We start from the raw sequence: 25,784 nt of genomic DNA, 5'->3' as shown, positions 1-25,784 counted from the left end.
CTACTTCTAAATGTTTTCTCATTTTATCACTTTCAACAGTGTCAAATATTCTACAATGGAGACTTAAGTAGCACGTTCAGTGACACTGGTTTCACTGAATCTCAAGATCGCTTTCACGGTAAACACTTTGTTTAGAGTGCCATACACCCAGCGGGTGAAAATAAATATGAAATGGAAATGACACCACTCCATAAGGTATCATGTGTCTGATCTGTTGACGGTCATCTCAGCAGGAATGCCTGGCAGTCCACCTGCAGGTCTATTCTACTCCGCAAGTTACTCATCAACACATTGGAAAGCATCTTTGAAAGAAAGAATTAGCAACCAGATGTTCTTCCTCTACAGTAAAATGAACAGAGGAGGCGGCAGCAGGGAGGTAGCCGAAACGCAGTGGGAGAGATTTAAGTTATATGGGAGATGCAATGAATTCATGTGTTAACAGAAAGGGGTCCTGATTCAGACACCAAAAGAGGGTTCTTGAATCTCATGCCAGAAAGATTTCGGGGTGAGTCCATAAAGTGAAAGCGAGTTTATTAGGAAAGTAAAGGAATAAAGAATGTCTACGCTACTGGCAGAGCAGCAGCTTCAGCTACGCAACCAATGATACTTATTGTTACTTCTTGATTATTTGCTAAACAAGGGGTGGATTATTCACGAGTTTTCTGGGACAGGGGTGGGCAGTTCTAGGAACTGAGGATTCCTTCCCTTTTAAGACCATATAGGATAACTTCCTGACATTGCTATGGCATTTGTAAACTGTCACAGCGCTGGTGGGAGTGTCTTTCAGCACGCTAATGCTTTATAACTAGCATATAATAAGCTGTGAGGACGACTGTAGGTCACTCTCTTCACCGTCCAGGTTGTGGTGGGTTTTGGCTGGCTTCTTTACTGCAAACTGTCTTAATAGCAAGGTCTTTATGACCAGTATCTGGTAGCGACCTCCTGTCTCATTCTATGACTTAGAATGCCTAACCTCCTGGGAATGCGATCCAGTAGGTCTCAGCCTTCTTTTACCCAGCCCCTATGCAAGACGGAGTTGCTCTGGGTAAACGCTTCTGAGGCATGGACAGTAGACATTATTAAACACAGGCAGGTGCTAGTAAAGGCAATTGTAGAATTTTATTCATAGATGTTAAAAAAAAATCAGAGACAAAATCTGTGAAGATTTCTGTATACTGATGTTTCAAATTAAGATATGCAAATTAAACAGATTATGGTGAAATGGGTGAACTAGGTCCTCTCTTGAGATCTCTTTCATCTCTCAGTACTACATTGATTTTACAGATGCAAATATTAAGAAAGTTATATGGTACATGGACTTATTTTAAACTTTCTGCAAATCTTAGGAACTTGATTTCAAGTTCAATTATTGCAGCTCCTTTCTCTGTAGGAAGTCACTATCATAAAATAATTTGGTGAATCATTATGACCGCTAAATTTATTGCATGCCTTGTGCTATAAATCATGAATTACCTAGAAAGTGCTCTCCCAATCAATGATTTAAACAAGAAAGTGCTAGTGCACTTTGTTTTCCTTTGTTAATGTAAAATGTTTATTAAAACATAATTTAATGCAGCCATTAATATTATGTAGAATAATATTTAGTGGATTGGAGGAAAGTTTATGATATACTGGTTTTTAAAAAGCAGGTTACCCAGTAATGAGTACATTTTCTTTCTTTCTTTTTTTTTTTTCGACAGAATCTCACTCTGTTGCCTAGGCTGGAGTGCAGTGACGCGATTTTGGCCTACTACAGCCTCTGCCTCCCAGGTTCAAGCCATTATTCCGCCTCAGCCTCCCTAGTAACTGGGATTACAGGTATGTGCCACTATGCCCAGCTAATTTTTGTAGTTTTAGTAGAGACGGAGTTTCACCATGTCGGCCAGGCTGGTCTCAACTCCTGACCTCAGGTGATCCGCCTGCCTTGGCCTCCCAAAGTGCTGGGGTTACAGGCGTGAGCCACCATGCCTGGCCCTACATTATCATTTTTAAAAGATATTTTTATAAGCACAAGAAAAATAAAGGACTAGAAGAATATAAACTAATACATTCGCAATATCTCTGAACCATGGAATCAGAGGTGACTTTTCTTTCACTTTGTGTTTTCTAAACTTACGATGATGGATATGTACTATTTTTATAATGAGAAGCAAAACCTATTATGAAAGTAAAGAACGCTGTGTCTTAACGGTGAAGACTAGATTAATATTTTGAAAAAGAAATGCTATCGTAGAGTAGAATATTTCATTTGGTAAAATCTATGAGTCTAATGTGCACACATATTATCCCTTAAACTTCTAGCCTAGGTGGAGACAGATATGTTTGTTTAGCCTTAGAGGAGAGGTGATAACATCTCCTTAAAAATATCAGCTGGCTTAACCAAATGTTTCAGAAATAGCATGGCATTTCAGGGTATGATGAATCAGCTGGGTGGGAACTTCTTCTGACGAAATAGCTCTGCTTTCAGGAAAACTGTCCCTATACATCCCAACTCAAATGTATCCAATGCGATTTGTAAATAGAGCTGAACTATACCAATGTGACCCCAATAATACGGGATTTCTTAAAGTTTGAACCAGGAATGAGCCAAATTTCGACCTTAGCAAAATTTTTCCCTATATTACAAATGAATGCCAGGGCTAATGTTTAAAATTCATGAAAACCTCTTTAAACAACATCATTTTTATATTTACTAAAGCAAGTTCCTTACGGAATACTTTATTGACTAAACTTAATTATATGTTCTTAGCAGTAATCCATCGTGTTTTTCCTTTCAAATATAGTAGTTTTTTAAACCGTCATTCATTTACATAGAACCTTCACATTAGACTTATAGGATGAGCCTACAAAGGCTTGAAAGTTGTTAGTTGCTAGCTAGTTAAACCTCTTCAAATATTCCCAGCAAAGAGGCTGGAGCCACTGCATGTGTACTTTGCATGATAGAAACTGTTAACATTTATTTATTAAATAAAAACTTATTGAAAAAGAAGACTGGACACGGGTAAGGTCTATTGCCTGAACTTCAAGAGCGACCAGCACTTTACCCACAAGCATGAGCTTGTGGTAGAACAGCAGTACAATAACATATGCTCTAAGAGAAATGCCAGATTTCTTTAAGGGAATGCAGCAATACATGCTTTAATTCCCAGAGTGAGTCTCCAGAGGCAGCAAGCTTCTTAGAGAAGCCTCACAAACCAGCAGCTTCTGAGCTGTAGAGTAGTAGCTCTTTCCACCAACAGCATCGCCTTCACCTGTGAGATGCAGATTCCTGGACCCACCTCACACCTATTCTGAATGAGGCTTAGCAATTTGTGTTTTAACAAGCCCTCCTGGTGGTTCTGACACACACACACACACACACACACTCAAGTTTAAGACCAAAAATGGTGTCAATCAGGATGACTGCAGGGATCATGAGTAATTAGCGCTCTTTACCAAATAGTTCCTGAGCCTGCAGTGGAAGTATATTGCCTTAACCTAAAAGTTAGGCATGCTGTGTGATTTGCTTCGGCTGATAAAGCAAATCACATGAAAATGGCATGTTTCCTGTTCAAGATGACAACTGCCACATCCAATGGTCCTTGGAGTGATACAGAGCAAAGCCCCAGATGAAGTTGAAGGACATGTAACATAAGCATGAAATAAACTATTGGTTTTTGAGCCACTGATTTTTGGGAGGTGCTTGTTACCACAATGTAACCTAGTCCATCCTGACTGATACAATAGGGAGGAGGAGTGTGCACTGCCCCCCAGAGCATAACCACCAATGTAGTTGACGATGCTACATACATCCTAGGCACAATTTTCATCATCAATGTAGCATTAGAGCATTCCTGGGTGCTATGGTTTGGATATGGTTTATCCCCACTAGAACTTATGTTAAAATTTGTTCATCTATGTGGTGGTGTTGAGAGGTGGGGCCTAGTGGGAAATGTTTGGGGAATGGGCGTGGATCCCTCATGAATAGATGAATACTCTCCTGAGGGTAAGCTTTTTCTCTCTTGGAATGGATTAGTTCCCTCAGAAGTGGGTTGTTAAAAAGAGCCTTGTTTCCTCGGTTTCTCTCTTGCTTCCTCTGTCGCCATGCAATCTCTTTGCACACATCCACTCTCCTTCCACTTCCTGCTGTGAATTGAGGCAAGCTGAGGGCCTCACTACATGCAGCTACCCAGCCTTGGGCTCTTCAGCCACCAAAGTTATGTGCCAGCTCAACCTCTTTTCTTTATAAATTACCAAATCTCAGGTATGCTGTTACAGCAACACAAAACGGACTAAGACACTGGGCTTCCCAAGAAAGGAGGGGCAGCAGCAGAACAGGGAAGATAAGTAAATGGAGAGGCAAACTATTTTCAAAGATTTTTTAAAATGTGGGTGTCATGACCATAGGTTACAGCAGGCACAACAGGTAATTGCAGCCAATCTGTACATGTGAAGCTCAATAACCAAGCAGCACAGAACCGCTCAGCAAAAGATCAATGAGAGGCCTTTCCATTGATGCCATAAAGGGGTGAGCCCCAGCTGCCATCTCAGGACAGAGAATGAAGATGGCAGGGAAAACTGAGCATTCATCTCAAAAACAGAATGGATGGAATGAAATTATGATTGACTATATTACCTCCAATCAGACTTTTTTTTGCTGTTGTCTACTATAGAAGCCAAATGAATGCTCAGGAGCATGTTAATGATAAATGTAGAAAGCTACCTATGTATACATTCAATTTGTGCCTATAATTTTAAAAATCTAGATAAGGGCATCAAAGATATATATATATAAATAAATATAAATATATAAATATATATATATATAATAAGAGATGATAAGGAGAAAGTAACAGGGTTATAGGATAGTGGCAGCTTGGGAGGTGAAGCTACCTTAGAAATGGGGGTTTTGGCCAGGCGTGGTGGCTCACGCCTGTAATCCCAGCACTTTGGGAGGCTGAGGCGGGCGGATCACGAGGTCAGGAGATCAAGACCATCCTGGCTAACACGGTGAAACCCCGTCTCTACTAAAAAAATACAAAACATTAGCCAGGCGTGGTGGCGGGCGCCTGTAGTCCCAGCTACTCGGGAGGCTGAGGCAGGAGAATGGCGTGAACCCGGGAGGCGGAGCTTGCAGTGAGCCGAGATCGCGCCACTGCACTCCAGCCTGGGCGACTAGAGCCAGACTCCGTCTCAAAAAAAAAAAAAAAAAAAAAAAAAAAAAAAAAAAAAAAGGAAAGAAAAAAAAGAAAAAGAAATAGGGGTTTTGAAAAGCCTCTATGGGAACAGACACTTTCATTAAACTTTTTTTTTTTTTTGAGACGGAGTCTCTCTCTGTCGCCCAGGCTGGAGTGCAGTGGTGCAATCTCGGCTCACTGCAAGCTCCGCCTCCCAAGTTCACGCCATTCTCCTGCCTCAGCCTCCCGAGTAGCTGGGACTACAGGCGCCCGCCACCTCGCCCGGCTAATTTTTTGTATTTTTAGTAGAGACGGGGTTTCACCGTGTTAGCCAGGATGGTCTTGATCTCCTGACCTCGTGATCTGCCCGCCTCGGCCTCCCAAAGTGCTGGGATTACAAGCGTGAGCCACCAGGCCCTGCCTTTCATTAAACTTTTGTGCTAAGTCCTGAGTGTTGGAAAGAGCCAACTCTGTGAGGTTCTGGGGAAATTGCAATCCTTATGAAGAAAGCACAAGTGCAAAGGTCTAGGGGCCAGGATTCATGTTCAAGTGACAAAAAAGAATATCTATGTCCATGTGTGCAGCAGTCTTACCCACCAGGGTTCCTAAGAGAATGAAATCCTATAGGAAATGACCTGCAAGACTATTTCCCAAATTCTCTCAAGTTTGGGCCATTGTAGAGGAATAAGAGAGAAGCCACTATATGTAACACATGCTTTATGGCACTCTGGTTTCATTCTCTAAAAGAACCCCAGCTGAGAAGGGCTGACTGCAGGGTGGCAGGTTGGAAAGGGATTCCAATGAAGTCAGAGAGGCGGGTAGGGGCCAATAAAGACTTGGGGTTTGATTCTATGTGCAGTGGCAGGCACCGGAAGCTTTCAAACAGTGGAATGGCACATTCTGACAGGTTTGTGAAGGATCACTGGCTGCTGTTTGGAGAATGGACTGCAGAAAGACAAAGGAAAGGCAGCCAGTCAGGAGGCGTTTGCATTACTGCAGAGAAAAGAAGATAAGGCTAGCATGGCTGGGGTGGAAGAAGAGATAAATTTAGAATATGGTTTGAATGTAGAGTTGGGCTTGGTTATGGGCTCAGTATGAAACCAGGTGAGGGAAGATGAGAGAAAGGTGTGAATCTGACAGGATTCCTGAGCAACTCCTGATTGGTGATGCCATTGAAGAATGTGAGAAAGACTAGGGAAAGAGTGGAATTGAGGATGGGACAATTATGAGATGCTGAGTCAACAGTGGAATATATGAGTCTGGATCTCAAAGGAGAGGCAAGGATCTCAAAGGAGATACATAAACAAGGGAGTCATCAGTGTATAAAAGTGTTTAAATCATACAATAGGATGAGATCACTGAACTCTGTCAATTTCTCTTCCAATGTCCCTCAAATTTATTTCTTCCTCTTATTCCTGCTGCCATTAATCTTTGTTTCCCCGAAGAGCTACTGCAGTACTTCTGTACCAGGCCTGTGGTCTCTCTCCTCAGCAATCTCTCCTGTGCATAACCACATCTACCATTCATCTTCCTGTTTCACAAATTAGACCATTTTTTTAATTCAATAAAAAACTGAGTACTCATGTACAAATCTCTCTGTTCAGTTCTTTGAGTGATTCAAAGATGAACAAGAAATAGATTCTGACATTGAAAGCTTTTAGTCTATAGAAAGGATGTGTTTGTAAACAACTATATTTCTGGTCAGGCGCGGTGGCTTATGCCTGTAATCCCAGCACTTTGGGAGGCCGAGGCGGGTGGATCATCTCAGGTCAGGAGTTCGAGACCAGCCTGGCCAACATGGCAAAACCCTGTCTCTACTAAAAATGCAAAAATTCACCGGGTGTGGTGGTGCGCGCTTGTAATCCAAGCTACTCAGAAGGTTGATGCAGGAGAATTGCTTGAACTTGGGAGGTGGAGGTTGAGGTGAGCTGAGATTGTACCACTGCACTCCAGCCTGGGCAACAGAATGAGATTCTGTCTGAAAAATAAATAAATAGATAAATAAATATGTTTCAGGGTAGAGAGTGACAGGAAGGAAAAGAAAAATAAATATTATGGCCATTTTTGGGGATGAAGAAGTGACTGTTTGCTCCATGGATTTGGAAAATTTTTGTTAGGATGGTTGTCTTAGAGTTGGTCCAAGAGGTCAAAATCACTTCTTGACTTGTTGATTAAAGTGTGTGGTCCTTATGATCCCTAGTCTCTCAGAATCTTCTTAATTAGCTGCTCTCCCACTCTCTGATGTTCTAATGCTGGCATTTTTAATGGTTCAATGTTAGGTGATCTTTCCTTGGTGCCACACTCGTTCTCTAGGCAAGCTCATCTACTTGGATGGCAAATCCATCATGTCCCTTCAATTCATTGCCTTTCATTTACAAATGCAAATCTGCCCCTGTCAGTGTGTGCTCAAAGCCTGGCAATTCTATTGCTGTCAGGATTAACCTGAAACATCAGACCTCCCTCCCCCATCTCTTGCTTGTCTCCTCCTTACTCTCTGAACTCTAACCACTCCAAGTTCCTCCAATAATATACACCCCATCCCGCCTCTGGGGCTTTATCCATGTGATTCCTGGTGTTTGTAAAGTTTCTTAATTTCCAGCTTTCCATATTACCCAGGGAACTTCTACTCCTACTTCCCAGCTTAAATGTCAATCCCAGAAAGCCATCTCTGAACTCACAGGGACTTATTGTTATATATTCTCACCACATTTTGTATCTTTCCTTTATTGAAATATCAGAATTATAATTGTTTCATTTATTTGTGTTATTTGCTTTCTATTTCTCTGTCCCAACAATCTATAAACACCACCAGGCCGGAAATGACTTGTCCATGTTCAACACTGCAAGATCTGGATTGCACAGGTGCACTTTAATTTTTATTGCTGAATGGAAGCCTGCTGTTCCACTGCTTCCTGATTTCACTTTGTGCTCCCTCACTTCTTGTACATACCCCCCCAGCACTTCAGTGCAATTTCTCCTGTAATGTTATACTTGACATTTCTACCTCTTAAAACTCTAGCCATTCTGAAGGGCCATTCTGTCTTCCCGCTTGACCATGAAGTCCTCCCCACTCACTCCTGACCACACCTGATCCTCACTCTTGGCCACACCTGATCCCCACTCCCGACCACACCTGATCCTCACTCCTGATCACACCTGATCTTCACTCCTGACCACACCTGATGGAGATGATCTCCCCCACCTCTAAACTTGCAGTGCATTCTCATAGTTATTCTAATTGACATGGATCACTACTGTCAAGCTCTACAGTGATTTGTAGGCATGCGTTACCTCTGACTTTCCAATTTTTAAACTGTCAAGTTTGGGATTCACTGTGTATTCTATAACTTTGTATGCACTGACAAAATCTACCATAAGATTGTAGAATTGGGGAAGTATCACACTTGCTACCCCCCAAAAATTTGGTGCTTAAAGGGTTAATATTATTTGGAAAACTCTCAACTGTAGAGCACCTGATTTCTATGTGACATTGGATAAAAGGAGAATTACCATTCTTGCATGTGGACTATAATTTCCAAAGAGCTAAAGGATGCTTCCAGTCTGATTTTAAGAAACATAGTTGTTCCTAATCCATTTGTTGTCAGGATAACAGGAGCTTGCTGGAGTCATGATAGCTTACATGACCTCCCATGCCCAGATGGTAAAGGGACTTAAAACATATCGTAAGAGGACCAATTAGAGATACCTGACTGTTCAGCTCATGAGGAAATGCAATATGAAAAAGAAACAGGCATGCTGACTATGCTCAAATATTAAAAGGACTCTCAAATAAAAGTAAAATTAGATTTATTTTAAATGGCCCCAAGAAACCTTTCTAGGAATAATAAATAGATATTTCAGGGGGATAGATATTTACTTGAGGTAAAGGAGAACATTATAATAGCCAGACTTCTCCAGTGATACAATGAATTACCTTAGAAGGTATCGAGTCTCCTTTTACTTGAGGCATTCAAGGAGAAGTTGTATAAATATTTAACAGGAATGTTAAAGGCAGTTTCAAACACTGCAAGGTTGTACCTACCATCTTTCCACACCTGAGATGCTTTGATTCTATCGTAATAACAGCTAAAATGCACAGGGCACGAATCCCATGCCAGGTCCTGTGCATTTTCTAAGCATTTTCTATGCATTACCTCATTTAATTGTCACAACAACTGTTATTACACTCATGACTAAAGATAAGAAAACTGAAGCACGGAGACATTAAATGATTTGTCTTACTTCCCATAATTAGGTAAGAATTTTGACACCAGGAAATCTTTTTCCAGCGCCCAGCCTGTTATTCCGCCTTTCATATTCATACGGCAGATGTAAGTCCAAAACAGAAAGGCCTTGCCTAGGAAAGTGAATGATAAGGTAAGAGCAGTGGGATGATCTTAGGAAGAGTGTGTTAAGAAAATGTCATCTTATAAACTGAATGGTAGAGGCATTACGGAATGATGAATTTAGACAATGGCTCAAGACACTTGCTCACACTTCCATGTGATGAGCACAAGGCAGAAGCCACTAAACACAGCACTCTATAGTGCAACCCAGAGTATATTTTGAAAACATAAAAACAATTTATTTTTATTTATTTATTTATTTTTTTGAGACCAAGTCTCGCTTTGTCGCCCAGGCTGGAGTGCAGTGGTGCGATCTCCACTTACCACAACCTCCACCTCCTGGGTTCAAGCGATTCTTGTGCCTCAGCCTCCCAAGTAGCTGGGATTACAGGCACCCACCACCATGCTCAGCTAATTTTTGTATTTTTAGTGGAGACAAGGTTTCACCATGTTGGCCAGGCTGGTTTCAAATTCCTGACCTCAGGTGATCCACCCACCTCAGCCTCCCAAAGTGCTGGGATTACAGACGTGAGCCACTGTGCCCGGCCGTATTTTCATTATAAATTAAATTGCCTGCACCTCATTCACCATTAAGACTAAGCTTGAAGTTTAGTGCTCCTGCAAAGAAAAAAAAAAGAGGTACTATCTAAAACCCAGAAAGTATACAGGGTAAGGAGAAGGGGGACATGATATAGGAGTGTTTCTACCAGACAGGAAAGGGAAAGAGGATCTTATGAAACAGTGAGGGAAATCAAAGAAGAAAGCAAGGCACCCAATAGTAGGGGCCTCAAACAGAGCTTAAACTTGAAGGAGTAAGGTAGAGACATCCCAGCTATGTTGAGACTGATGCTGAACACAGAGGTCTCCTGTCCCGCTTCCTGTTTTGGTCTCTGAACGGAAGTGTCTTGCACAATGTCCCTTCCCTGCACCAGCACAAGGGACGTGAGGAGAGAACCTACTGGGATCTAGAAGTTACTGAGCATTCTTAATGGGGGATGTGAAAAGTAACAAGTGACCCAGAAGGGCTGTAAGAAGATTCCTTTATGAGGGGTGACATTGCCCCCTAGAAGCCAAAGGGTAGAATACTCAAGCCAGGGGCCAGGTACAGGGGTCCACGGAGCCCCATAGATGTTGCTATTGTTGTTGTTTTGTTTTTTTGTTTCTGAAACATAGTTTTGCTCTTGTTGCACTGCAACCTCTGCCTCCCTGGTTCAAATGATTCTCCTGCCTCAGTCTCCCAAGTAGTTGGGATTACAGGCATGCGCCACCACCCCTGGCTAATTTTGTATTTTTAGTAGAGACTGGGTTTCACCGTGTTAATCAGGCTGGTCTCAAACTCCTGACCTCAGGTGATGCACTCGCCTTGGCATCCCAAAGTGCTGGGATTACAGGCATGAGCCACCGCACCCAGCCCCATAGATGTTATACTCCAGCAAGAGCAAAGTGACACTGGAGCCAACCCAAAGTTGGCTGGGGAGATTGAAAACATTGCTCATGGCCGATGTTGAGAGAAACAAGTTTACCAGAAGTGGCTCCATCAGCTGATGCCAGAAGGTTTATGAGAGATCAAGTGTGGTAAGGGATAGTCCAGGCATGGTGTGGATGATTCAAGGGTGCAGGAAACAGCAAAAAACTTAAGCCTGGACTTGAGACTCAGTCATTAACACAGCACACATTGTTTTTCTTTGAACTCAAATGCTATCTTGAGAAGAATGATTGTGTAGATACACTAAAATAATAATTTTTTTCAATTAAAAAGACAAACCTGAGCATTTAGGCAAAAGAGACTGAATTGACCAAGAAGAAGCTAATTTAAAACAAAGACGCTGTTTAATTTAATTGAGGGTTTAAAATACTTCTTGACCATCCAAAAGGGATCCACAAAGAAGTTTGAACCAGAAACATATATAGCAGACTATTATATGTGAAATTATGTGTGTATGTGTATACATACGCATTTGGCAGATCTTAATTTGCTGAGAGTTAAGTTGCTCCCTCTAAACATTCAATTAAATAAATGAAGTTGAGGCCAGTGCAGAGGCTCACATCTATAATCATCTTGGAAGGGTGAGGCAGGTGAATCACTTGAAGTCAGGAGTTCAAGATCAGCCTGAGCAACATGGTGAAACCCCATCTCTACAAAAAATACAAAACATTAGCCAGGCGTACTGCGCCTACCTATAGTCCTAACTACACAGGAGGCTGAGGTGGGAGGATCACCTGAATCCAAGAGGTCAAGGCTGAAGTGAGCTGTGATCACACTGCTGTACTCCAGCCTGGGCAACAGAGCAAGACCCTGTCTCAAAAATAAAAAATAAAAAAATAAAAGAAATACAGTTGAGTTTCTTGAACTACTTATACGTGAGGTTTTAATTTATAAAAGCATTCAGTTTATTTGAGAAACATTTCTTGTTCTTCTATTGAAGCAAATCTAATTGAGAAAAAAACCAACCAGAGTCAGTGTCCAGTAATGGCTCTGCGATGCGCAGCCTCCGAATGTGACGACCACAGGCTCTGCTTGCCTTTTACCTGACTGCCAGCACCCTGCGGAGCAGCATCAAAGGTAAATTTCAATTCTTCATGGTTTTCTAACTTTTAACATTTACTAAATGCATTTTCCACCAGAACCTTCAGAGTTACCCAGCAATTTCATTTGGGATTTATCACTAAATGTCTTTGAGCTCACACATGGTATTAAAAGTGTGCAACTGTAATAAGGATTACATTATTTTAATCCTGTAACTAGTGCTTACAGATTGCTGCTTCATTTCAAATTATTGTACTTGCTGGAAAATTATACATACAACAATATAAAAAATTTAAAATATGAATGGGTTACACATGTGTTTTAAGCATGTAAAAAGGGGCTGGAGCCAAGATGGCCAAATAGGAACAGCTCCGGTCTACAGCTCCCAGCGTGAGCGACGCAGAAGATGGGTGATTTCTGCATTTCCATCTGAGGTACTGGGTTCATCTCACTAGGGAGTGCCAGACAGAGGGTGCAGGACAGTGGGTGCAGCGCACCATGCATGAGCCGAAGCAGGGAGAGGCATTGCCTTACTTGGGAAGCGCAAGGGGTCAGGGAGTTCCCTTTCCTAGTCAAAGAAAGGGGTGACAGACAGCACCTGGAAAATCGGGTCACTCCCACCCGAATACTGCGCTTTTCCGACGGGCTTAAAAAACGGCGCACCAGGAGATCATATCCCGCACCTGGCTTGGAGGGTCCTACGCCCACGGAGTCTCGCTGATTGCTAGCACAGCAGTCTGAGATCAAACTGAAAGGCGGCAGCGAGGCTGGGGGAGGGGAACCCGCCATTGCCCAGGCTTGCTGAGGTAAACAAAGCAGCCCGGAAGCTCCAACTGGGTGGAGCCCACCACAGCTCAAGGAGGCCTGCCTGCCTCTGTAGGCTCCACCTCTGAGGGCAGGGCACAGACAAACAAAAAGACAGCAGTAACCTCTGCAGACTTAAATGTCCCTGTCTGGCAGCTTTGAAGAGAGCAGTGGTTCTCCCAGCACGCAGCTGGAGATCTGAGAATGGGCAGACTGCCTCCTCAAGTGGGTCCCTGACCCCTGACCCCTGAGCAGCCTAACTGGGAGGCACCCCCCAGTAGGGGCAGACTGACACCTCACACAGCTGGGTACTCCTCTGAGACAAAACTTCCAGAGGAACTATCAGACAGCAGCATTCACGGTTCATGAAAATCCACTGTTCTGCAGCCACCGCTGTGGCTACCCAGGCAAACAGGGTCTGCAGTGGACCTCTAGCAAACTCCAACAGACCTGCAGCTGAGGGTCCTGTCTGTTAGATGGAAAACTAACAAACAGAAGACATCCACACCAAAAACCCATCTGTACATCACCATCATCAAAGACCAAAAGTAGATAAAACCACAAAGATGGGGAAAAAACAGGGTAGAAAAACTGGAAACTCTAAAACCCAGAGCGCCTCTCCTTCTCCAAAGGAACACAGCTCCTCACCAGCAATGGAACAAAACTGGATGGAGAATGACTTTGACGAGCTGTGAGAAGAAGGCTTCAGAGGATCAAACTACTCCGAGCTACAGGAGGAAATTCAAACCAAAGGCAAATAAGTTGAAAACTTTGAAAAAAATTTAGACGAATGTATAACTAGAATAACCAATACAGAGAAGTGCTTAAAGGAGCTAATGGAGCTGAAAGCCAAGACTCGAGAACTACGTGAAGAATGCAGAAGCCTCAGGAGCCGATGGGATCAACTGGAAGAAAGGGTATCAGCAATGGAAGATGAAATGAATGAAATGAAGCGAGAAGGGAAGTTTAGAGAAAAAAGAATAAAAAGCAACGAACAAAGCCTCCAAGAAATATGGGACTATGTGAAAAGACCAAATCTACGGCTGATTGGTGTACCTGAAAGTGATGGGGAGAATGGAACCAAGTTGGAAAACACTCTGCAGGATATTATCCAGGAGAACTTCCCCAATCTAGCAAGGCAGGCCAACATTCAGATTCAGGAAATACAGAGAATGCCACAAAGATACTCTTCGAGACGAGCAACTCCAAGAGAGATAATTGTCAGATTCACCAAAGTTGAAATGAAGGAAAAAATGTTAAGGGCAGCCAGAGAGAAAGGTCGGGTTACCCACAAAGGGAAGCCCATCAGACTAACAGCGGATCTCTCGGCAGAAACTCTACAAGCCAGAAGAGAGTGGGGGCCAATATTCAACATTCTTAAAGAAAAGAATTTTCAACCCAGAATTTCATATCCAGTCAAACTAAGCTTCATAAGTGAAGGAGAAATAAAATCCTTTACAGACAAGCAAATGCTGAGAGATTTTGTCACCACCAGGCCTGCCCTAAAAGAGCTCCTGAAGGAAGCGCTAAACATGGAAAGGAACAACCGGTACCAGCCACTGCAAAATCATGCCAAATTGTAAAGACCATCGAGGCTAGGAAGAAACTACATCAACTAATGAGCAAAATAACCAGCTAACATCATAATGACAGGATCAAATACACACATAATAATATTAACTTTAAATGTAAATGGACTAAATGCTCCAATTAAAAGACACAGACTGGCAAATTGGATAAAGAGTCAAGACCCATCAGTGTGCTGTATTCAGGAAACCCATCTCACGTGCAGAGACACACATAGGCTCAAAATAAAAGGATGGAGGAAGATCTACCAAGCAAATGGAAAACAAAAAAAGGCAGGGGTTGCAATCCTAGTCTCTGATAAAACAGACTTTAAACCAACAAAGATCAAAAGAGACAAAGAAGGCCATTACATAATGGTAAACGGATCAATTCAACAAGAAGAGCTAACTATCCTAAATATATATGCACCCAATACAGGAGCACCCAGATTCATAAAGCAAGTCCTGAGTGACCTACAAAGAGACTTAGACTCCCACACAATAATAATGGGAGACTTTAACACCCCACTGTCAACATTAGACAGATCAATGAGACAGAAAGTTAACAAGGATACCCAGGAATTGAACTCAGCTCTGCACCAAGCAGACCTAATAGATATCTACAGAACTCTCCACCCCAAATCAACAGAATATAATGTTTTTCAGCACCACACCACACCTATTCCAAAATTGACCACATAGTTGGAAGTAAAGCTCTCCTCAGCAAATGTAAAAATCAGAAATTATAACAAAACTGTCTCTCAGACTGCAGTGCAATCAAACTAGAACTCAGGATTAAGAAACTCACTCAAAACCGCTCAGCTACATGGAAACTGAACAACCTGCTCCTGAATGACTACTGGGTACATAACGAAATGAAGGCAGAAATAAAGATGTTCTTTGAAACCAATGAGAACAAAGACACAACATACCAGAATCTCTGGGACACATTCAAAGCAATGTGTAGAGGTAAATTTATAGCACTAAATGCCCACAAGAGAAAGCAGGAAAGATCCAAAATTGACACCCTAACATCACAATTAAAAGAACTAGAAAAGCAAGAGCAAACACATTCAAAAGCTGGCAGAAAGCAGGAAATAACTAAAATCAGAGCAGAACTGAAGGAAATAGAGACACAAAAAACCCTTCAAAAAATTAATGAATCCAGGAGCTGGTTTTTTGAAAGGATCAACAAAATTGATAGACTGTTAGCAAGACTAATAAAGAAGGAAAGAGAGAAGAATCAAATAGACACAATAAAAAATAATAAAGGGGATATCACCACCGATCCCACAGAAATACAAACTACCATCACAGAATACTACAAACACCTCTACGCAAATAAACTAGAAAATCTAGAAGAAATGGATAAATTCCCCGACACATACACCCTCCCAAGACTAAACCAGGAAGAAGTTGAATCTCTGAATAGACCAGTAACAGGCTCTGAAATTGTGGCAATAATCAATAGCTTACCAACCAAAAAGAGTCCAGGACCAGATGGATTCACAGCCGAATTCTACCAGAGGTACAAGGAGGAACTGGTACCATTCCTTCTGAAACTATTCCAATCAATAGAAAAAGAGGGACTCCTCCCTAACTCATTTTATGAGGCCAGCATCATCCTGATACCAAAGCTGGGCAGAGACACAACCAAAAAAGAGAATTTTAGACCAATATCCTTGATGAACACTGATGCAAAAATCCTCAATAAAATACTGGCAAACCAAATCGAGCAGCACATCAAAAAGCTTATCCACCATGATCAAGTGGGCTTCATCCCTGGGATGCAAGGCTGGTTCAACATACACAAATCAATAAATGTAATCCAGCATATAAACAGAACCAAAGACAAAAACCACATGATTATCTCAGTAGATGCAGAAAAGGCCTTTGACAAAATTCAACAACCCTTCATGCTAAAACCTCTCAATAAATTAGGTATTGATGGGACGTATCTCAAAATAATAAGAGCTATCTATGACAAACCCACAGCCAATATCATACTGAATGGGCAAAAACTGGAAGCATTCCCTTTGAAAACTGGCACAAGACAGGGATGCCCTCTCTCACCACTCCTATTCAACATAGTGTTGGAAGTTCTGGCCAGGGCAATTAGGCAGGAGAAGGAAATAAATGGTATTCAATTAGGAAAAGAGGAAGTCAAATTGTCCCTGTTTGCAGATGACATGATTGTATATCTAGAAAACCCCATTGTCTCAGCCCAAAATCTCCTTAAGCTGATAAGCAACTTCAGCAAAGTCTCAGGATACAAAATCAATGTACAAAAATCACAAGCATTCTTATACACCAATAACAGACAAACAGAGAGCTAAATCATGAGTGAACTCTCATTCACAATTCCTTCAAAGAGAATAAAATACCTAGGAATCCAACTTACAAGGGACGTGAAGGACCTCTTCAAGGAGAACTACAAACCACTGCTCAATGAAATAAAAGAGGATACAAACAAATGGAAGAACATTCCGTGCTCATGGGTAAGAAGAATCAATATCATGAAAATGGCCATACTGCCCAAGGTAATTTATAGATTCAATGCCATCCCCATCAAGCTACCAATGGCTTTCTTCACAGAATTGGAAAAAACTGCTTTAAAGTTCATATGGAACCAAAAAAGAGCCCGCATCGCCAAGTCAATCCTAAGCCAAAAGAACAAAGCTGGAGGCATCTCACTACCTGACTTCAAACTATACTACAAGGCTACAGTAACCAAAACAGCATGGTACTGGTACCAACACAGAGATGTAGACCAATGGAACAGAACAGAGCCCTCAGAAATAAGGCCACATATCTACAACTATCTGATCTTTGACAAACCTGAGAAAAACAAGCAATGGGGAAAGGATTCCCTATTTAATAAATGGTGCAAGGAAAACTGGCTAGCCATATGTAGAAAGCTGAAACTGGATCCCTTCCTTACACCTTATACAAAAATTAATTCAAGATGGATTAAAGACTTAAATGTTAGACCTAAAACCATACAAACCCTAGAAGAAAACCTAGGCATTGCCATTGAGGACATAGGCATGGGCAAGGACTTCATGTCTAAAACACCAAAAGCAAGGGCAACAAAAGCCAAATTTGACAAATGGGATCTAATTAAACTAAAGAGCTTCTGCACAGCAAAAGAAACTACCATCAGAGTGAACAGGCAACTTACAAAATGGGAGAAAATTTTCACAACCTACTCATCTGACAAAGGGCTAATATCCAGAATCTACAATGAACTCAAACAAATTTACGAGAAAAAAACAAACAACCCCATCAAAAAGTGGGCAAAGGACATGAACAGACACTTCTCAAAAGAAGACATTTATGCAGCCAAAAAACACATGAAAAAATGCTCATCATCACTGGCCATCAGAGAAATGCAAATCAAAACCACAGTGAGATACCATCTCACACCAGTTAGAATGGCAATCATTAAAAAGTCAGGAAACAACAGGTGCTGGAGAGGATGTGGAGAAATAGGAACACTTTTACACTGTTGGTGGGACTGTAAACTAGTTCAACCCTTGTGGAAGTCAGTGTGGCGATTCCTCAGGGATCTAGAACTAGAAATACCATTTGACCCAGCCATCCCATTACTGGGTATATACCCAAAGGACTATAAATCATGCTGCTGTAAAGACACATGCACATGTATGTTTATTGTGGCACTATTCACAATAGCAAAGACTTGGAACCAACCCAAATGTCCAACAATGATAGACTGGATTAAGAAAATGTGGCACATATACACCATGGAATACTATGCAGCCATAAAAAATGATGAGTTCATGTCCTTTGCAGGGACATGGATGAAATTGGAAATCGTCATTCTCAGTAAACTATCGCAAGAACAAAAAACCAAACACCGCGTATTCTCACTCATAGGAGGGAATTGAACAATGACACATGGACACAGGAGGGGGAACATCACACTCTGGGGACTGTTGTGGGGTGGGGGGAGGGGGGAGGGATAGCATTAGGAGATATACCTAATGCTAAATGACGAGTTAATGGGTGCAGCACACCAGCATGGCACATGTATGCATATGTAACTAACCTGCACATTATGCACATGTACCCTAAAACTTAAAGTATAATAATAATAAAATAAAATAAAATAGATTTACATGCAAGAAAAAAAAGCATGTAAAAAGGTGTTTTTTAATGTCATAGTGAGAGATATTATAATTTATATAGTTTATAAAATGTGGAGATAACTAATACAATGTAAAGTGATAAATGAAACATAGATTAAATTCACACAGTGGTAGGTTTTTGAAAACATTTTATTTTAACTCAACTTGAGTCTAAAGTATAATATGGTTGCACGAAAAAAGAAATCTAATGCAGGAAGCATCTTGTCCCCTGATACTTTAGTAGTCACTTGCTGAATTACAGTCTTGTACTTTGGGAAACACTAATATATAAAATTAAATTATTAACCAACTAAAATACGAATAAATGAAGGAAAATTGTAGAAAGCCAACTGGAGATTACCTATATGATAAAACTTTATTTATTATGTTTGAGAAAAGTAGAAATAAGAAATGCATAGATTTTAGACTTGGTGTATATATCAGTAGCATGAACTGTGAAGGATGAGGGTCTCAAATTCTGTTTTGACTCTCTTGGTGAGGCTAGATTCACAATGTAAAAGGTAGAACAAATGTTAGTGAGAGGAAACCTCAAGTAGATGAAGGCATTGTAATGTGATATCCAGATACTCCAAATGAATATATATATTTATGATCAATTAGTTAAAAATTAAATCTCTGAATTATTTTTGTAATCTTTGAGAAACTATGGCTACTGGAGGAAGGAGAGGGAGAAGGTGAACTCCATAATCTATAAATAGGTAAGCTATATATCAAATCTCAAAATAGATTATTAAAATAATTGTAAGTAAGTATTTAGAAAAAGATACTAATTTGTTGGATAGTTTTCTTTATGTTCCTCAGAGAAAAGCCCATCAGCAGAATGTGATAAACACGAGATAAGTACTTTGTTAGCAAAAATTCTGTAAAGATCTACTATGGTATCATTATAAACAAAAAAGAGGGGTAAGTTCTCAGCTAATGAAATGACAATTCTTAAACTATGTGGAATAATTGATTGCTCTTAATCTAAAGTGATATTTGCACTGAAAAGCTGAAGCCATTTTTTGTCGCTGTGTGATGGGCACATTTGTGTGTTTCTGATTTTTATTTTTCTAATGAAAAGAAGTTAAGATCTTTTGACAAATATATTGGATGAAATAATTTTTTTTGAGACAGAGTGTTGCTCCAAACATCACAATTTAGCCTAGCCTACCTTACATGTGTTCAGAATACTTACATTAGCCTACAGTTCAGCAAAATTATCTAACACAAAGCCTATGTTATAATAGTGTTGAATATCTCATGTAATTTATTAAATACTCTGCTGAAAGTGAAAGATGAAATAGTCATATGGGAGCTCAAAGCACGGTTTCTACTGAATGTGTATTGCTTTCCCACTATCATAAGTCAAGCCATTGTTAAGCTGGGGACCATCTGTAATTAGTTTTTAATTGATCAGTAACTATGTGCTAAACACTATTCTAACTCATATATATATATATATATATATGTATTATTATTATTTTTTGAGATGGAGTCTCACTCTATCTCTCAAGCTAGAGTGTAATGGCGCAATCTCCACTCACTGCAACCTCTGCCTCCCTGGTTCAAGCGATTCTCCTGTCTCAGCCTTCACTCACTGCAACCTCCACCTCCCAGGTTCAAGTGATTCTCCTGCCTCAGCCTCCTGAGTAGCTGGGATTACAGGCATACACCACGATGCCCAGCTAATTTTTGTACTTTTACCAAAGACGGGGTTTCACCATGTTGGCCTCGAACTCCTGACCTCAAGTGATCCGCCCTCCTCGGCCTCCCAAAGTGCTAGGATTACCGGAGTGAGCCACCACACTGGGTGGATGATAAAATTTTAAAGAAGCAATTTAGAAGGTGTTTAGTCAAATTTCTTTCAATTGCACATTTTAGAAACTCAGTCTAAAAGAACTTAAATAAGAAATGAAATTTATTGGCTTATGTAAATTGGAAGATACAGGGGTGGAAGGCTGGCTCGTAGGGTTTGAATTATATTATTGGGGTTCTATGTTTCTCTCCATCTTTCAGCTTTGCTTTTTCTCTTACAGGCTTAGCGTGAAAGACTGCCACTGGCTATCTTAGTCTTGTATTTCCTTTACCATCCATGGTACCAGAGAAGGAAGAGTGTTTCTCTTTATGGCCTCAGCAAAAATTCTGTGGAAGATGTTGATTGACCTGATTTGGGCCATGTCCTACAATCATGGAGGCCAGAGCCATTGGATATTTCAATTGGCCAGGCTGAGAGCTACAGAACATCCCTGTAGTGAACAATGAAGAGAGTAAGAAAGAAATCAGATCCCAACTAAACCACATGGCATGTTTACACATAAGAAAGGAGGGCTTGGTTGACGGGTGCATGGAGGAGCGCAAGTGAAAAGGCAGATTGAAAACCATAGACGCCTCACTGTGCTTCACCGTCTCCACTGTTAGTAAGGTTCAATGTGAAGCCCTACGCTAGGATCCAAAATTAAAGTTAAAAACAAGAAAATGAAAGAAATATGCCTTTACAGTGAAACACATACAAAAGAAGAAGAAAAGTTTAGCGACTGTAAAGTGGATGCATGAAGGCTGCAGTATGTCGCAGCTAGGAAAAAACAAACAAGCAAACAGGAACAATAGCAGGCAATGCCTACATTAAAGAGGAAAATATTTAGACGCAGGACACCATGGGGGAAGCACGAAACTCTTATTTTTTCAGCTCACCACAAACAGTAGATGTGGTGGCAGGATCTCTAGGAAAGAGCTAAAATTCAGACAGAACTTACTATTCAGAGAGGAATGGCCAAGATGGCAAAAAGACTGGACACGAGGTCCTAAGAGTGAACAATGGGTGTGTGGCTGAGTAGTCGAACTGGACATGAGGTCCTAAGAGTGAACGATGGGTGGGTGGCTGAGTAGTCGACTGACGCTGGAGACCATGACTTTTGGGTGCTATGAAGGAAGAATCTGATCCAAGGTTGGGAATTTTCACCCCAAGTGCTGTCGGGGGACAAGGGGGCAAGAGAATTGAGGGACTCACAGAAGAATGGCAAGAGTGCTTCTCCCTGGGGTTCGTCTGTGGAGGAACTGAAGCTAGGAGGGGAGGACAGGGAAGAAATGAGGCAAGGAATTGCTGAATGAAGTCCACGGTTCTGGAGTCCTGGGAGGAAGAGAGTGGGAGGTAGAGGAACAGGCAGGGCAAGCCAGAGATTTTTGGGTTTCAGCTGAATATTCCAAATGTATAATAATTTTAAGAGTGGTACCAAGGCCAAGAATGCAGTCATGGAAGTGGATTTCTGAAACACAATAAAGCGAAGACCAGGTTTGTTGGAATCTGGTTAGTCAAGGAACTTGGATAGATGGTCTTAACTGGGTGGACTTCCTCTTTGGTGTTAAAGTCACAAGACAATGACTGGATTTAGAGTGGAAAAACATGACTCAGAAGCTGAAGTCCACAGTGACTTGAAGCCATGTCCAAGAGTTTGGTCCCTGACAATGCCAAGAAAAAGTACATGAGGGTGTAAACTGTGAGCAGCACCTCAAAGGAGAAAGATCAATATGAAGTTCTAACTAGTACTTGAGCAACTGAATTTCTTTTTTCTACACTGATAGACTTTTAAAACTTTATTTTCATTTAATATGAACATCATGTAGGGTATATAAAAATTAAAACTAAGAGACACATTGGCTTTGTAAATCTATGTTTTTACATAATGGTTTTGTTAGATTTCTTCTTCCATCAGTGAAAACATTTCTTAAACACGAATTCCGTTTCCATTTAAACAATTTGTAAGCAAAGTCCAGGTCCGATTAGTTTTTGGATATATTTAATATTTGTCTCCTGAAGTTTGTCTTCATGTACTTTAAGATATTGGTTTGTCTTTCCATGTTTTAAATGCATGATTGTATATCACATATTTTGTTCATTGTTTAATAAGAGATAATGTCCATCTAGGAAATAAATAGATTTTATAAAATTTTTTTTAAAAGTGAGACAATAGTCATGAGTAGCAAGGGGGTAAGTTTCCTAGAGCCACAAATTTCATGGCTTAAAACAACATGAATTTATTCTCTTACAGTTCTGGAGGCCAGAAATTTGAAATGAGTCTTATGGAGCTGAAATCAAGCACACACCAAAGCTGGGCTTCATCTGGATGCTCTATGAAAGATTCCTTTGCTCACCTCTTCCAATTCCTGGTGGTTGCTGGCATTCCTTGCATTGTAGACTTGTCATCCCAATGTCTTCCTCCTTGGCCCCATTGCCTTCTCCTCTCCTGTGTGGGCATCATCAACTCTCCCTTTCCCTCCCTCTTAAAAGGATATGAATGTGACTGCTTTAGGACCTACCTGCATAATTCAGAATAATCTCCCCATCTCAAGACCCTTAACATAATCACATATGCAAAGAACTTCTCTTTTCTTTAATCATATGAGTTAACATGTACAAATTTCAGAGATGAGAACATGGATATCTTTAGGGTGCCGTTTTTTCAGTCCGTTGGAAATGGTAGATGTGGAAGAAGAGGAGCTAAAATTCAATCAGACCGGGGGTCGGGTCTGCAATCTGTAGCCTGCAAGTCAGGGCCTGTTTTTGTAAATAAAGTTTTATTGGAGCACAGCCATGCCAGTTTGTTTGCATATTGTTTATGGCTGCTTTCCTGCTACCTGGAAGAGTTGAGTGGTTGTAACAGTAACCATATGGTCCTCAAAGCTGAAAATGTTTACTATCTGGCCCTTTACAGAAAAAGCTTGCCAATCCCTGGGTTAGATCAAGAATGTGGCAAATCATGCTGGGGAGATTATAAGGTTTTAATTTAAAGTTCAGCAGCAGACAAGTGAGGGTAAGAACTTCAGTGGATGAAAAACCTACAAAATACCAGTAGATTTTACAGTTAGACTTCGGTAGTTTTGGGTAGACATATTTCATTGAAATGGTGAAAGTGGAAAATAGATATTAAGAAAATCCTAAGGAAATGGATATTAGTAAAATATTTTGCAATTTACTTAAGATTTTTAGTTTTATTATATCTTTATATATATACAAATATGTATTTACCAACTACATATGAGTTGATAAAATGCATATGCTTGGAAATATTTTTCAATAAGTTTGTGTATGGAGTTGAAGGAAAAGCTAGAATGGAAGCATAATAGCATCACAGGGTAAAAATAAAGCTAAAGGCGAGAGAAAATAATACTATTAGTGCTTTATATTTCTATTGAGAAAATCAATGTTCTATGAATGCATAGCTCATTCCAGAATAATCAATACAAACCATGTCTAACATATGCGCACTTTTGTTTTCTGGGCCAGTAAAGAGATGTAATTGCTTTTTGCGTGTGTGTGTGTGTGTGTGTGTGTGTGTGGAGGGAGAGGGGCTGAAGGAACAAGGCATAGAGGAGAGGCCGTGAGTGAGGTGCCATCTCAATGAGAATGAAGAGGGTGGGAGTGGAGGGCTCCTGGAACCCCAGGTAGGATGATTTACCCGATAGGAAAGAGGGAGCCTCTTTCTCTCCAGGGAGGAGGAAATGCATGGAGACACCAAGAGACGCTGATGTGCAGGGGAGAACAGAAAGGGGTTCTGAAGCTATAACAAATGGAATGTGTCTAATCACAGATGTTAGAAGCATGGGGTCTATAAATGGTCCTGAGAAAACTGAGACCCTAGAAGATTTAGTGAGAAATTTTATCAGAAACCCGAAGAGTAGGGTCATCTGCCAGTGGGAGAAAGTCAGGGTGAGGCTGGGGAACTGGCTGTGGAAAATATGTGTAACAGCTGTGGGGGATGCACGCAGGAATTTAACTGGGGATGACCAAGGCTGTGAGCAGACTGGGGGCAGTGGTGTGAGCATATGTATGTGTATTACAGAGAGAGAGAAAGACAGAGACAGAGCTTCTCCGACGGTGCTCTGCAATATTCGAGTAGGAGCTGCTGGAGTATGTCAAAGAGGTCATCCTTCAGCACAGGCTTTCTACAACAGGTTCAGCCACAGTTGAAGGGCAACAGGGATTTTCACAGATAGGCAATGACTGCTTCCATGTGAGCCAAGTACAAAGGGCAGGTGCCTGAGAAAACAGGAAGCTGTCTGGAAAGGAATCATATCACTCCTTATATCCTCAGTGACTGGAATATTTGCTGGCTGAATAATGAAAAATGACATCTTTTTGAGAGCTGACAACACTCATCTTCACATACTCCCCAAGTGGTGTGACTATTAGCACCTACACCCCTCCCTTACCATGAACCCGTAAGAAAGCTGGGCGCAGGGATGGTGAAGGATTTGCCAGAAGAGACAGCTAGTAAGGAGGAGAACTGGGATTCAGTCCTGGGTCCATCTGACCCTGAATTTATTCCCTGCTGTGAAGCTTCCTCTGATAAACGAGCAGAGGCCACACGCAACAGTGGCGGGAGGAGGGTGAATGAAGTTGGCCTTGGTTCCATATGATTCCTTGAAGCCTGGCGTTCACAACGTTTGTGCAAAGCAGTGCCGTTAATGTAAGTCCTTCCACATTTTACTGCCTGTTGTAGAGTCTGCTTGTCATTCTGACAAAGGCAAAACTTTCTGGCAAGCAGAAGCCCCAAGGTGCTACACCAGGGCTGTCCTGTGGGGATGGGGCTTAGAACAAAGGCAGGACTGGAGAACACAGGCAGAGGGAAGAATTAGGAAGCCCCGAACTGTTCAGACAAAGACTCAATGCACGGTGGGCTGGGCAGAAATGCGAGATGCTCACAGATGCTGAGGAAGGGGGTCTCGGGCCAGAGAAACCAGCCAATGTTGGGGTGTGGTGTGAACAAGAGGCATATCAAGAATACCAAAGGCCCTGATCCCCAGAACCAGGCCTTTTTTATGGGGCTTCGTTTTACCATGGGAGTGGAAGAGGGACCATGAAGTTGACAAAGCCAATTTGGACAATACTAAAAGTAATTTATCTTATGTGAGGTGTCCCCAGTTATCTGCCTGTGCTATAATCCACTCTTCCTCTGGGTCATTTATAACTCATGACTATTTCTCCTACTGTAACCCACACCCGTGTCTGAATGGTGGTCTCATGCCACCCATCTCTTCTCCCTGCTGTGCGTTTGCTCTCATATCTTGTTATCTATTGTTTTGACAAAAATGATCCATGGTTGCAGGGTAATTTCCCTTTGTGATGAAGTGCAATTGATTTGGTGACAGTGATTGTTCATGCTCCTTAGGGCTCGATTAGGGAAGGCCCATAGCTTTTGCAGAAAGTTGAGTTTTCCAGATGTGTAATTTCCTCCCAA

At 41.3% G+C, this 25,784-nt stretch overlaps 1 long non-coding RNA gene across 1 annotated transcript; it reads left to right on the top strand.

Annotated features, from left to right (window-relative positions):
- The first annotated feature begins 278 nt into the window (after positions 1-278).
- On the top strand, positions 279-23,205 carry LOC134808247 (uncharacterized). The gene is made up of 7 exons (XR_010150783.1): positions 279-505; positions 1,701-1,818; positions 9,412-9,533; positions 11,929-12,065; positions 19,208-19,265; positions 20,586-20,816; positions 22,596-23,205. It is a non-coding gene; the product is annotated as an uncharacterized LOC134808247 (long non-coding RNA).
- Positions 23,206-25,784: the final 2,579 nt, after the last annotated feature.

Source organism: Pan troglodytes, chromosome 14, assembly GCF_028858775.2.
Source record: "Pan troglodytes isolate AG18354 chromosome 14, NHGRI_mPanTro3-v2.0_pri, whole genome shotgun sequence".
NCBI classification, from domain to species: domain Eukaryota; kingdom Metazoa; phylum Chordata; class Mammalia; order Primates; family Hominidae; genus Pan; species Pan troglodytes.
Note: the sequence above shows the minus strand (reverse complement) of the source record. Positions and strands in the feature narration are given on the sequence as shown.